At 35.3% G+C, this 12,045-nt stretch overlaps 2 long non-coding RNA genes across 2 annotated transcripts; both read left to right on the top strand.

The window, feature by feature from the left end:
- Positions 1-491: 491 nt before the first annotated feature.
- On the top strand, positions 492-7,787 carry LOC141380194 (uncharacterized). The gene is made up of 4 exons (XR_012397827.1): positions 492-621; positions 1,148-1,187; positions 1,335-1,835; positions 5,919-7,787. It is a non-coding gene; the product is annotated as an uncharacterized lncRNA (long non-coding RNA).
- Positions 7,788-8,973: 1,186 nt separating this feature from the next.
- LOC141380190 (uncharacterized) lies at positions 8,974-11,694 on the top strand. The gene is made up of 3 exons (XR_012397822.1): positions 8,974-9,118; positions 9,205-9,867; positions 10,329-11,694. It is a non-coding gene; the product is annotated as an uncharacterized lncRNA (long non-coding RNA).
- Positions 11,695-12,045: the final 351 nt, after the last annotated feature.

Below are 12,045 nucleotides of genomic sequence, written 5' to 3'. Positions count from 1 at the left end.
TTCAGTTTTATGATTCTCTTGATTTTTATTTTATTTTTTCATTTTTTCTTAAAATTGTAATATTTTAACATTCATTAGGATGTACTGATTTTTACACCATAATCTTAGGTTATTTGTTTAGATTTTGCTTTTAGTAGTCACTAATCTAATGTATACACACAGATATTTTATTGTATAGCATCGTATAGATCATTTCAATTTAAAAGAGCGATCTGGATCTGTAAAAGATTTGCAAATTTGATCTTCTTTGTAACTGTAAGATTGTGAATCTGTTTTCCTTAAAAGCAAACTAAAACAGTCTAGCATGGCAATGATGCCATTTTTAAAAGCTGGCATTTTCAACATGCTCTAATTTGCCAACATTGCAATCACTTAAAATTGATTGCAACACCTATAAACCATAGAATACTGAACATGTATTTAGTTGTATAATTCATTCATTCATTCAAATAATTTGTGACAATCTCCTTTGTCTTTTGCCTGTGATGAAGCATTATTTAAATGATTAGAGCTGTCCAATGGAAAACAGTTTTAAATAAGATGCAAAACTTAAAATGGAAAACAATGAGTGAAGAACAAAACATCACATTCCGGCACGCAACACCACAGCATCACCTGAAAGTAAGTTTAAAGACACACACACAAACTGTATACTTAATTTTATTTATTTTTGTAATATTTCTTTGCCCTGCTAATGCATTACCTGTGCTGAACAAATGTTAAGAAAATATTGAATTTGACTAGTGTTCTTTTGATTTGGTATGGGTTTTTGCGTGTGCGTAGACCAAACTTAACAATAAACAGTTAGTTAATTAAACTTATGTAAGTTTTATCATGTCAATGTGTGAACCAGTGCTAACAACAAATTGGTATACTAATGAAACTAAACACTACACCATTATGAACTCTATCTATTTATTTAATTTTACTTTTAATGTCCTTACTTATGCAGAATCTGCATTTGATAGAGATGTATTATACTAGCTCTTTTTGCTTTTATATCTAAAATCTTGGGAAATTCATTCATTTCAAAAGGATGTTTTGAAAGCAAAGCTTTTGTTTGTAAAGTATGTAAGATACAGTGCTGCAAAAAAGTTATCTGTGAGTTTGTTTGATTGTAATATAATGGACATTTTTGTTTTGTCAGAAAGAAAACCTGTCAAAAACGATTTTTTTAAAACACCAAGGTAACATTTCCTTTTCTCTCCCCTCTTGTTTATAACCTATTGTATTAACTGTTGAATTGATTTGAGACTATTGAGAAGTTTGTGATTATGTGAATTTTTTTTATCATTTAAGAAAATCTGTACACACTGTAAAATCTCTTTCTGTAGATGCCCCAAGCAGAAGTCGTTGTAAGCAAAGTGCATGAATATCTAAAAGGAACTGCAGCTTTTACAACTTTTCCATTGAGTCTTCTGTTAATTGGATTGGAGGAGTTGATTGAAGTACAAATTTTTTCATGCCCATGCAAAGTTGAGCTTAATGCCCTGCTTACAGTGGCTATCGCTTTTGGGCCCGCTCTTTTTACTTTTACTTTAATATTCCTTTTTTTGAGGCCTTTTAAACATGGATGCAGTCGTTGTTGTGGAGGAGCAAAAAACAAAAATACCCAAAACTGTCCAAAAGCATTTGCCATTTGTCTGATTCCCCCAGTTGTTTGGCTTTTTGTCTTCCTGCTTGATGGTGAATATGTTGCTTGTGGCATGACAACCTGGAAGGGAGTTTATGTGTTTGATAAGGAGCTCAACAGGTCTTGGTGCAAACCTACTGATATGAGCCGAAATGAGACAGAGCTACGAGAACTGACTCGCTATTTCATTCACCAGTCTCAGGTAAATATCACATACTGTATCATAAAATACTATTCCTGATAAAAAAAATATTATAATTTAAATAATTAAACTCGCCCTCAAATCAAACTAAAATGAGATGTTAGTATCTATAAGTAAAGAATAATGTACATCCAGGCAGTTGTTATCGTAGAATATACCCTGACAGGCTTATCTGTAGCCCTATGCATGAAACGGAGAACTGTATAAAACTGCAGTGCCTTATTCTGTGATAACAACCGCCTGGATGTACTTTATTCCACTGATAACATACGTAGCTACTTGACACAAAATGTAAACATTAAACACACAAAAAAATGTTCTGATCAAAATGGTCTATTCATTCTTCAATTAAATACCTGATAGATGCTTAATTGGTTGAATGGAGCATACACTAACCTGCGTATTATATAGTCACAAGAAGGTACAAACTGTCAAAAACAGGTGTGTGACATATTCACTGACAGTCAAGATGACTCAAAGAACCCGGATGAGCATTTGTTATTAGTTTCAGTTTCAGTGGCTGGAGTAACATATCTTGGAATGTTGCAACTGACCAATCAAAATCAAGTTTTCCAAAGAGCCGTGTAGTGCATTGGCTCCAAAACAATGACAAAAATTTTATTTATAAGTTTTACAAGCTTTCAATGTTTCAACAGAGTTTTTCCAATTCTCTCAATAGGAATCAACAATTTCCATGAAATCACTATGCACTTTAGCTTCTCATCAGATCTTCTCATCCAATTAGATTCTCTCAAGACAAATAAAGCTTCCCACCCCACCACTGAAATCAATCACTTACTCACGAAATTGATAGTTCACACAGGTGGTGCTTCTCCATTACTATTTGTGCATCCTAGATTCTTTTCTAGCTTCCATTCTTTACATCTTGGCTCCACCCCTTCACGGCCACAGCCATAACACCCTGCAGCACAAGACCAGTTACTCACTAAAGCTAAGCAGGGCTGAGCCTGGTCAGTACCTGGATGGGAAACCACACAGGAAAACTAGGTTGCTGTTGGAAGTGGTGTTAGAGAGGCCAGCAGGGGGCGCTTAACCTGTGGTCTGTGTGAGTCCTAATGCCCCAGTAAAAGTGAAGGGTACACTATACTGTCAGTGGGCGCCGTCTTTCGGATGAGACGTTAAACCGAGGTCCTGACTCTCTGCGGTCATTAAAAATCCCATGGCACTTATAAGATATTATAAGTGCACGTAATATATTACATGGCACATAAATGCCCCATTCACACGAGGCTTCAGCGTCAATGCTTCCCATTCACTTTGAATGGGTGACGTCAGGCTTTGCCGAACTGGATCCGTCAGCGCTGCTTCAAAGGTGTTGCTCGCTGCAGAAGTTGCGACTGGCTCAACTTTTCAAGAGCCGGCGGAAGCGTCAGCCAATCAGATTGCTGTATGCAAATACACAAGCTCAGACAGTGGCCTATTGCTGACTTAATTTCATTGGCTGACGCTTCTATGACGATCGCTTCAGCTCCAACTTCAGACACGCCTTCAGTCAAGCGTTGACGCTGAAGCCCCGTGTGAATAGGGCGATAGACCAGGGGTGTAACCTCAGTGTCCTGGCCAAAGTCCCTTAATTGGCCCTTACGATCATGGCCTCCCAATCATCCCCATCCAACGAATTGGCTCTATCACTGTCTCTTCACTCCCCCAATAGCTGGTGTGTGGTGAGCGTGCTTGTGCCGTTGTCCTGTGGCTGCCGTAGCATCATCCAGGTGGATGCTGCACACTGGTGGTGGTGTGGAGAGACCTCTTTCATGATTGTGAAGTGCTTTGGTTGTATTGCCATACACAATAAATGCGCTAAATAAATACACATTACATTACATTACAGGAAAGACACAAGCAAAAGATGCAAGGACTGAGAAAATAAAACAAGCTTAGTGATATACTGTATCCTTGCTTCCTTTAGCACCATTTCAAGTCACCATCAGTAAATTGTATACTATACAATTGTATAGTATACTATTTAATGCCATCTTGTGACTCAATAATCCATATGTTAGTGTATGCTCCATTTTTATTTCTTTTTTACTTCATTTTTATTTATGTTTTGTGCAAGTAGCCATGTAATAAGTGATATAAAGTACAACCACATTATGAATGAGAGGCTGAATGGTTGCAGACCCTCTAGACGTCCCATCTCTGAAATCAACAGCTATGTTTCCATCCACCTTTTTTATGTACAATTTGGATATTCGCATAAAAATATGGTAGGCTGAAACGCCAAGACGTGAATAAATTTTGAAAAACATGCGCATAACTGAGTAGGATAAACTTTATTCGATAAGAAAAGATGCGCTTAAACTATGATGGAAATATGTTTACCGAACAAATTCCAGTATTTGCATTAAAAAAAGGTCATGTAATTTTGTTACAAGAGATCATGTGATGATAAAAAAATATTTGCGAATGGATCAGCAGGCTGAACACATGTGTCTCACGCCTTCAAACGCCACCGCGTGTTCACTGCATGTCAGGATTGCCTTCTGAGGCGCAAGTCATTTATTAAATGAAGAAAAGATTCATGCAGCTTCTCCTACCACAGCAAATTCCGCTTTTACTGTTGATATTTGGCGCCAGTTAATTATAAAGTGATGATTTTGTTTGCTTTGACTCATTGGATGGAAACACTGCTTTATTCACACATCTTTTATCATTTTTGGATGGAAACATAGCTATTGAAACACACTGTAAAATAGACAATTTACTTATGTATAAACCACATATTTATACACTCTGAAAACAAAATGTGGTCTAACAGCAACAGTGTTTGTCAAACTATACAACACATTCTCACTTCTAACTTGTCGTATATAGATGCTTGGTCTGGACCCTTTCTCGTCACTTTGCAATACTTCAGGTACCGCTTTGGGGTCATTTTACGATGTGCTGGGTCCTCCAATGACTTTGGTCATTTTAATTATGCTTCCCTTTAAACAGTTTGCATGTATTAGTAAAATACAGATCATTTTATAAAATGGCAAAATCGTTTTACTAAAAGTAATATTAGAAATAACAGAAATATTTTGTAGCACCCACCCCACACGTAACCCTAACATGAATAAGCAACAGGTAAATAAATAATAAGCATGAATAAGCAGCAAATAAAAGTGGATTCATGTGTATTTATTGCAAAAACAACCATTAAAAAGCAGTACAAACAAGATGCAATCCAAGTCCTGTGATTTATGAAGTTTCAGAAGTTAAAAAATGATCCGGCTACCACTCATTGATATTTAAAAAATCTCTCAAGGATTAGCACATTAGCATGACATTATTGGTCACAAGACAGAAAGGGAGCCAGTAGCATTTGACTCGATTGGTCATGAGACACAGAGTGAGCCAATAGCATGTAGTGAGCCAATAGTTTTCCCGGAAGCACCATTTGAATTTGTCACAGACAACATCTGAGCTGTGCAGCGAGTGGAGATGCATCAGTTTCTTCCAGAAATAACTCATGCTGATTCAGAAGACTTGTAATATTCAAATCTTTTGAATAAAATGCAACTGTAGGTGTATCTGTCTGCTATATCCTGTGTTTTATATGGACCAATGCTTATGTTTATTGCTAGGAGCTTTAATACATGCTCGTAAATGTGTTTGTAGTGTAACAAATGTAAAATAGTTTTGACTGTTTACTTTAGGTTTTACCCCGAGCACCGAAGAGTGACAAGAAAGGGGCCTGACTAAGCTATATTTAGTTTAGTTCTCTTGCCTGGCACTTTGGCACCTTGGCAGGTGAAGAGGCTAAATTAGTGCTGATACTACTAGAATATTGCATACGTAGCTTTCAAGGAATCCAATTTGAAAACCAGAATGAACTTATGTGTATGTATACAGAGTATATATATATATGTGTGTGTGTGTGTGTGTGTGTGTGTGTGTGTGTGTGTGTGTGTGTGTGTGTGTATGTATGTATGTATGTGTGTGTGTGTATATATATATATATATATATATATATATATATATATATATATATATATATATATATATATATATAGTATAAATATATTCTATAATATATTTTATCATTAAGATATTCAGTTTATTTATCTTTCCCAGTATGCAGGTTATATCTTGGTCTCAGTCTTCAGTTTCTTGGCGATTGTCTTTGTGACTATTTATGACTGCTGCATGAGTGGAAAATGTAACTGGTGCCCAAGTCAACTGCTATCCTGTTGCAGACGAACAGCAGAGGGTAATGAGAGTCAAAACAATACTGAAGCAGACTCAATAGGACAGGAGGATACCTCTTTCACCAGCAGCACTACACAAAATCAAAGAATGCTTCCTCCTAAAGTGCCCATTCGTCCTCATCAGCCTCCAACTAATTGAAAGAAATTTGGGGCAAAAAAACAAAAAACAAAACAAACATCATTAGTTCACCTTTTCTGTCTACGAGTTACATTATATATCAGAAACGTTCATGATTTTACTGATTTGGTTTAATATTATACTTATGCTTGGTAGTGGACACAATATTGCTTTAAAAGTAGAAGGTTGTAGCAGTTTACAATAGTTTACTTTCTATCACACTGTAAAAATATCTGTTAATTAACAGTTTCCATATTTTGTTTTGCGCATTTCATTTCTACTCAAGGGTGAGTCGAGTTTACTGTACAGTTTCTAGCTTATTACTATCTAGTAGTGTATGTTAGAGGATTAGTGTGTTTTGTTTACCTTGGCCCTGCTCGCGTTCCTAGCTGATGTTGTCATTGTCACTGTAAGCTGTTTGGATTGTACCTGGAGAATCGAGAAAAGCAGTAAAAACCTCAAGAACTGTCAGATTCTTCCATCTTGGCTCTGAAGTTGAACTCCAGCGGACTTTTTGAAATCTTCATGATTGGTTACTTATAAAGTATATTCACATAGATGAATGTAGTTTATAGAACATCTTGGGTGATGGGTCAGTTTTATGACTTCTGCTGTTTGGAACTCTGTTAATAGACTATTTGACTAAATCTGCTACTCATAACAACTTTTTAAAAAATGTATGCATTATGGTTTTCCAAAAAAATACCCATGGCTGTTTTTAAAATGTTTACAACAGAATTTCAATAAAAAAATTTTTAAGTCTTCCAATCACTGACTGAGGGCGTACTCGCACTATGTACAGTTGCCTTGAACCAGGCCAAAGCACGCTTGTCGCCTCTCCCATCTCCCCCGACAGCCGCACTCACATTACACTAGGGCCTGGACACGCTTACGTCATCAAAGATGCACTGTTTAGTAAGCGCTTTCGCTTAGCACTGTGGATATTTCTTCAGTTATAGCATGTAGTCGTTTGAGATGCTGTGACACGCTGTCAAATATTTCGCTGAACAGATTAGCCAATAAATAATCACAAATTCCTCATGCTGCTGGAACTAGGAGGTTTGCTGAAGGTGCGCAGCTGTCGTGCAGTGAGGGGTTTGCGTCTTTAATAATCTACGACAGTTCCGGGAAACGATTCGGGAAACAGGCCTGGGCAAGGTTTGAATGGCATAGTGTGTGTAGGCCCTTAAATTGTGTTATCTACAACCCCCTGATATAAAATGTAGTTTAGATGAAACCAGATTTAAATAGGGTACTTATAAATATTTATAAATTACTTATAAAAATGTATTGTGCTTATAAACGCCCCTAAAAACTTTGCTGTCTGTCATGTATTCAGAAGAAGCACATTCAAACACAGATGAGTTAAATGATTGTCTTGTTAAGAACAAAAACACGGACAATAATGCTAATTCTCTTTTTTAAAAAACAGTAAAAGTTCTAGTGAACATAATGCAAAACAAGTACTTGTACACGATAAGTTTTAGAGATTTAGTAAGGATATTTTATTTGGATTAATAATACTGTACCTACATTTGATAGTTGATTGCAATTTTAATGAAATTATTCAAATACCTGGTGATTGTATGAATGTGAACACAATAAACAATTTGATTCAATTTGATATGTCTGATTTATTGATTGTAATGCAAGGGAATGAAAAGTCATGCTTTTGTATTTGTTAAAAAGGAATGGGTTCATGAAATGGGTAATGGATGATGTGTTTTTCTGTTTACCTACTAAAAGTTTTTTCAAGTATGGCTTTTAAAATGATGAAAATGCACAATAAAGCAGCAGCAGTCTGCAGTCCAGTCAGAACTGAAAGTGAAACCATTAAAGTTACGGTGTTGGTTGAATGCTGAATGCTAGGAATACTCAGTAATACTACTTTACATTTCTCCTTCAGGTCAAAAGTAATGCGAGAGCTTGAACTACGAGACGCCGGTTTAGCTGTCATGTTGCATAATTGAATAAAGGCTTCAGTGTCATTTGTGTTTAGGGTAAACTTGGCTAAACAAAAAAAAGAAATTCAGATCATGTTAATTAGAGCTAATTTTACTCCGGAGTAATTTTTAAAAAAGACATTTTGACATGGCCTTTTTAAGGAGACTGAAATCAAAAGATGAAATAATGAAATAATAAAATATTAGGCAGAGTCAAAATATGTGTTATTTGCCAATTGGTGAAGTTTTTTCCTCGCCGCTGTCGCCACTGGCTTGCATGGTTCAGGATCTGTAGAGCTGCGCATCGATGGATTTGCTCTTCAGTGTTTGGACTCTCAGTATTGATTATTAAACCACACTGAACTGAGCTAAACTGAACTGAACTTAAACACTTAAAACTGAATTGACACTGTTTCAATTTACTATGATCTTTGAAGCTGCTTTGACACAATTTACATTGTAAAAGCGCTATACAAATAAAAGTGATTTGAATTGAACTTATCTTGTTTTGATAGAAGAAAGTGAACAATTAATCAGGAACTAACCCAATTCCATCCAAATGGGAGAAATGTATTCACTTTTAAAAAACAATTCTTACATCAGTTTACTAAATAATTGAATGTAAGGATTATGCAAGCTATATTTAGGTTATGTGAATCAGTTTTGTTTCAGTAATTATTCTCAAATCGAAATTTAAATGTGAGGCCAGAAATATGAACAACGTATTAAACTTTTTATAAGAATGACTGCCTATTCAAAAGTCTTATAAAACGCATGGCATTGTGTTTAGATAGAAATTTGAAACCTTTTGTTGCACAGTGTCATGTTTATACCTGTCTGCTTCTGCCCTGATTCAGAGTGCACAAATCAGCATCAGTAATTGAGACTGACAGACCCAAATAACCAATAGCAAGTACCTGATGAGTGAGAGAAAAAAAATCTAAAAAAGAAGGAACAAGACAAAACAACTCATACTTTGACTGAACACAGGCATCTCCTGTACAAGTAAGTTTAAAAAAAAAACTTTTTTATTTTATTTTATGCTTTTATAACTGTACTAAACACAACAAAAAAAATGTTTTTCATTGAAGGTTGTCTGACCATCTTGTGGAGCAAACTACAGACATTTTCCACTGACTTGATACAGAAGAGTTTTCAAAATGCCACTAAAACCCTTTGTTAAAGTAGTGAGTAACTTGTTGTCCAAAAAAAATGCCATCACCTCGGTTCCAATGAGCTTTTTGTTAGTAGGTTTGCAGGCGCTGATTAATGTGCATTTCTCATGCCCTTGCAAATATGTTTGGAATGTAACTTTATCCATTTTTGTCCTCGTTGTTCCTGCTTTTTTTGCTTTTGTCATAATGCTTATGCTACTAAAACCTTGGAAATATAAGCATATATACACAACCTGTAGCTGTTGTCAAAAATCTAAATGTGGAGGAAGTTCTAAGAAAAACGACAACAGATGTCAAGAACAAGAGAAAAAAGGGCAGAATGAAAGTGGAGAAACTCGGTCACAAACCAAGGAGAGCTGTGAATGGGTTTTGTTGGCTTGTCTGATTCCGCCTGTCGTGTGGATCTGCATATATTTCATTGATGGTGACTATGTTGCATGTGCTGCGTCGAAATGGAATGGACGGTATGCCTGTGATAAAGAACTGCATCCGCTTTGTTTGAATTGGTGCAAACCTAATGAAGAAGAAAGTGAAATCAAATACTACGAAAAAACACTGGAAGCTATCCGTGCATCAAAGGTAAATTATTTACCCTGCCTCTTAAAGACCCAAAATAGAACAAAGAAACTCTATTAGCTACACATTTGTTGATGATATTGAAAGTACAAATGCAAAACAGACACAGATGGGGTTCAAGTGTGGGTATTTTTTCGTCTCCGAAAACATGGCTATTGAATTTTGGGCACCTTGTAGACTGGGTTTACAAAGTCAACCAGAACAATTGACATGTTTGACTTGTTACTAAAGGTTGAGGACAATTTTGAAAAAATTCTGCCTCCGTCAGACAAAATTACAAACATGCCTAATGGAAAAGGGTGTAGGGCACATGATAGTGATCATATCGGAACTGTGTTTATTCATAAAATGTACAACAACAATAAAACCAATCACAGGTAAGTATAAATAAAATGCTCTAGAGAAAATACCTGCTTCCTTAACTGTGTTCTTCTTCCTGATTTTTTTCTCCCCTTTTTTGCTAGATATGCGGTTATGTCATTGCCTTGACCTGCTGCATTGTAGCAATGGGATGTGTTGTACATTGGAAGGACTGCTGCTGTTCAGCCACCAAAAGTCCAGAAAGTAAAGATGATGGAGAGGAAACGCATGATCTGTTGAGAAAGCCAGACAAGAAACAAGGAGAAGAACATGAGATGGACCAGTTTAAAGATGAGGACTCAACAAAGAGACATTCAAATCAGGATGATAAAACAGAGTAGATGGTAAAGTAAAGATCAAATCCAATGGTCTGCTTGTTAATTTGCTATATCTGAAACTCTTGCTCTCACTTTCTCATATTATCCTTTAAAATGTTAATAGTTATTGCATACTTTGTGTTTGCTTGTAATCTTGCTTGTATCATTGCAGATTAAGTAAAACATCATTTATGGTATGAGTTTTGTAAAATAGTAGTTTTATTGAGGATATCTTTGATTATCCTGGCTTACTATTTTGGTGTTTTGGTTTTGCCTTAGCATGTATATATTTTCTTTTTTCTAGTATGCTTGGATGTTTTGCTATTCAGAGTAAAAGTGAAAGCATTAACCAGCTTGCCTCTGGGTATTTTGTATGCAACTGTAGGTTTTTAGGATTGTTTAAATCAATACTCATTGTGTTAAGACAGGTTTGTTTCTGAATGTAGAAATACAAAACCTGCAAGTTCTTTTCCTTTTTCATTATTGTTTCTGTTTTAAGGGGCAGCAAATGTGTTTAATTATTACACCGAAATTAGAGTAAAGTTCCTCGCCAATATCAACTTAGAAAATAGCAACTTTTCACTTTTAGTCAGTCTTAGTACATGTAACTACAGTAAAGTCAAGCTTTAAATTGGATTATTATTATTACTTTTTGGTCATTTTTGAGCAAGATGCTAATGGTCTAATCCGATTTAATTATTTATGCTAAGCTAAGCTAAAAGTGCTTCTGCCAGACCCAGAGATTGGTTGAATGGGTTCAAAGATTGTAAAACTCAACTGTATAACTCTATAGGACAGCCTATTTATTAGCCTATGTAGTATCATTTATTATGCCATTTAAATAAATCTATTTTTTACACACAGGCCTCAGGCATTTTGTTAATACATGCATTGTCATTTTCATTTACAGATGGCAAGTTATTGTCTCTTTATTGCCTTAGGCTTTGTAACGGTTCCTGTTGTTTTTGTATTCAATGTTAGGATATGGAAATCTGACCTACTGCAGAAACATGGATCCAGAACAAGAAAGAATAAGTGTTGGCACTGTCTCAAAATCTAAAAACTTAATAATAGTGGGAAAATCTCAGCTCCTTTTATTAAAAAGAATAAAAAAACTGACATATGTTTAATTAAATTTCTGTTTTTAACATATATTTATGTTTATATATTTACAACATGTCTTTTTTGCTTGTAATTTTCCCTTTTAAGGATCTTTTTCCTTTTAAGGATCTTAATTCCCGTTTTCACCTTTTTTGTCCTACAGTGATATAAATCAGGAAATGGATATTTAAAATGTATAGTTTACTCTGGAGGTTACACTTTTAGTTTTGTCTTCCATCAGAACAGATTTTTCTTACAGGCGTTAAAAAAAATGTTTTATCATTTTTGCTACAGAAATCATTTGCAGTTTCAAAGTGAAATAGTTATAACATATAGTCATTCGATAGCTAAAATGACGCATTCAAAGTTTCCTAAAGTGTTTATCCATACAGTAACTTTATGA

The sequence above is a fragment of the Danio rerio genome, chromosome 22, assembly GCF_049306965.1.
Source record: "Danio rerio strain Tuebingen ecotype United States chromosome 22, GRCz12tu, whole genome shotgun sequence".
Classification (NCBI taxonomy): Eukaryota; Metazoa; Chordata; class Actinopteri; order Cypriniformes; family Danionidae; genus Danio; species Danio rerio.
Note: the sequence above shows the minus strand (reverse complement) of the source record. Positions and strands in the feature narration are given on the sequence as shown.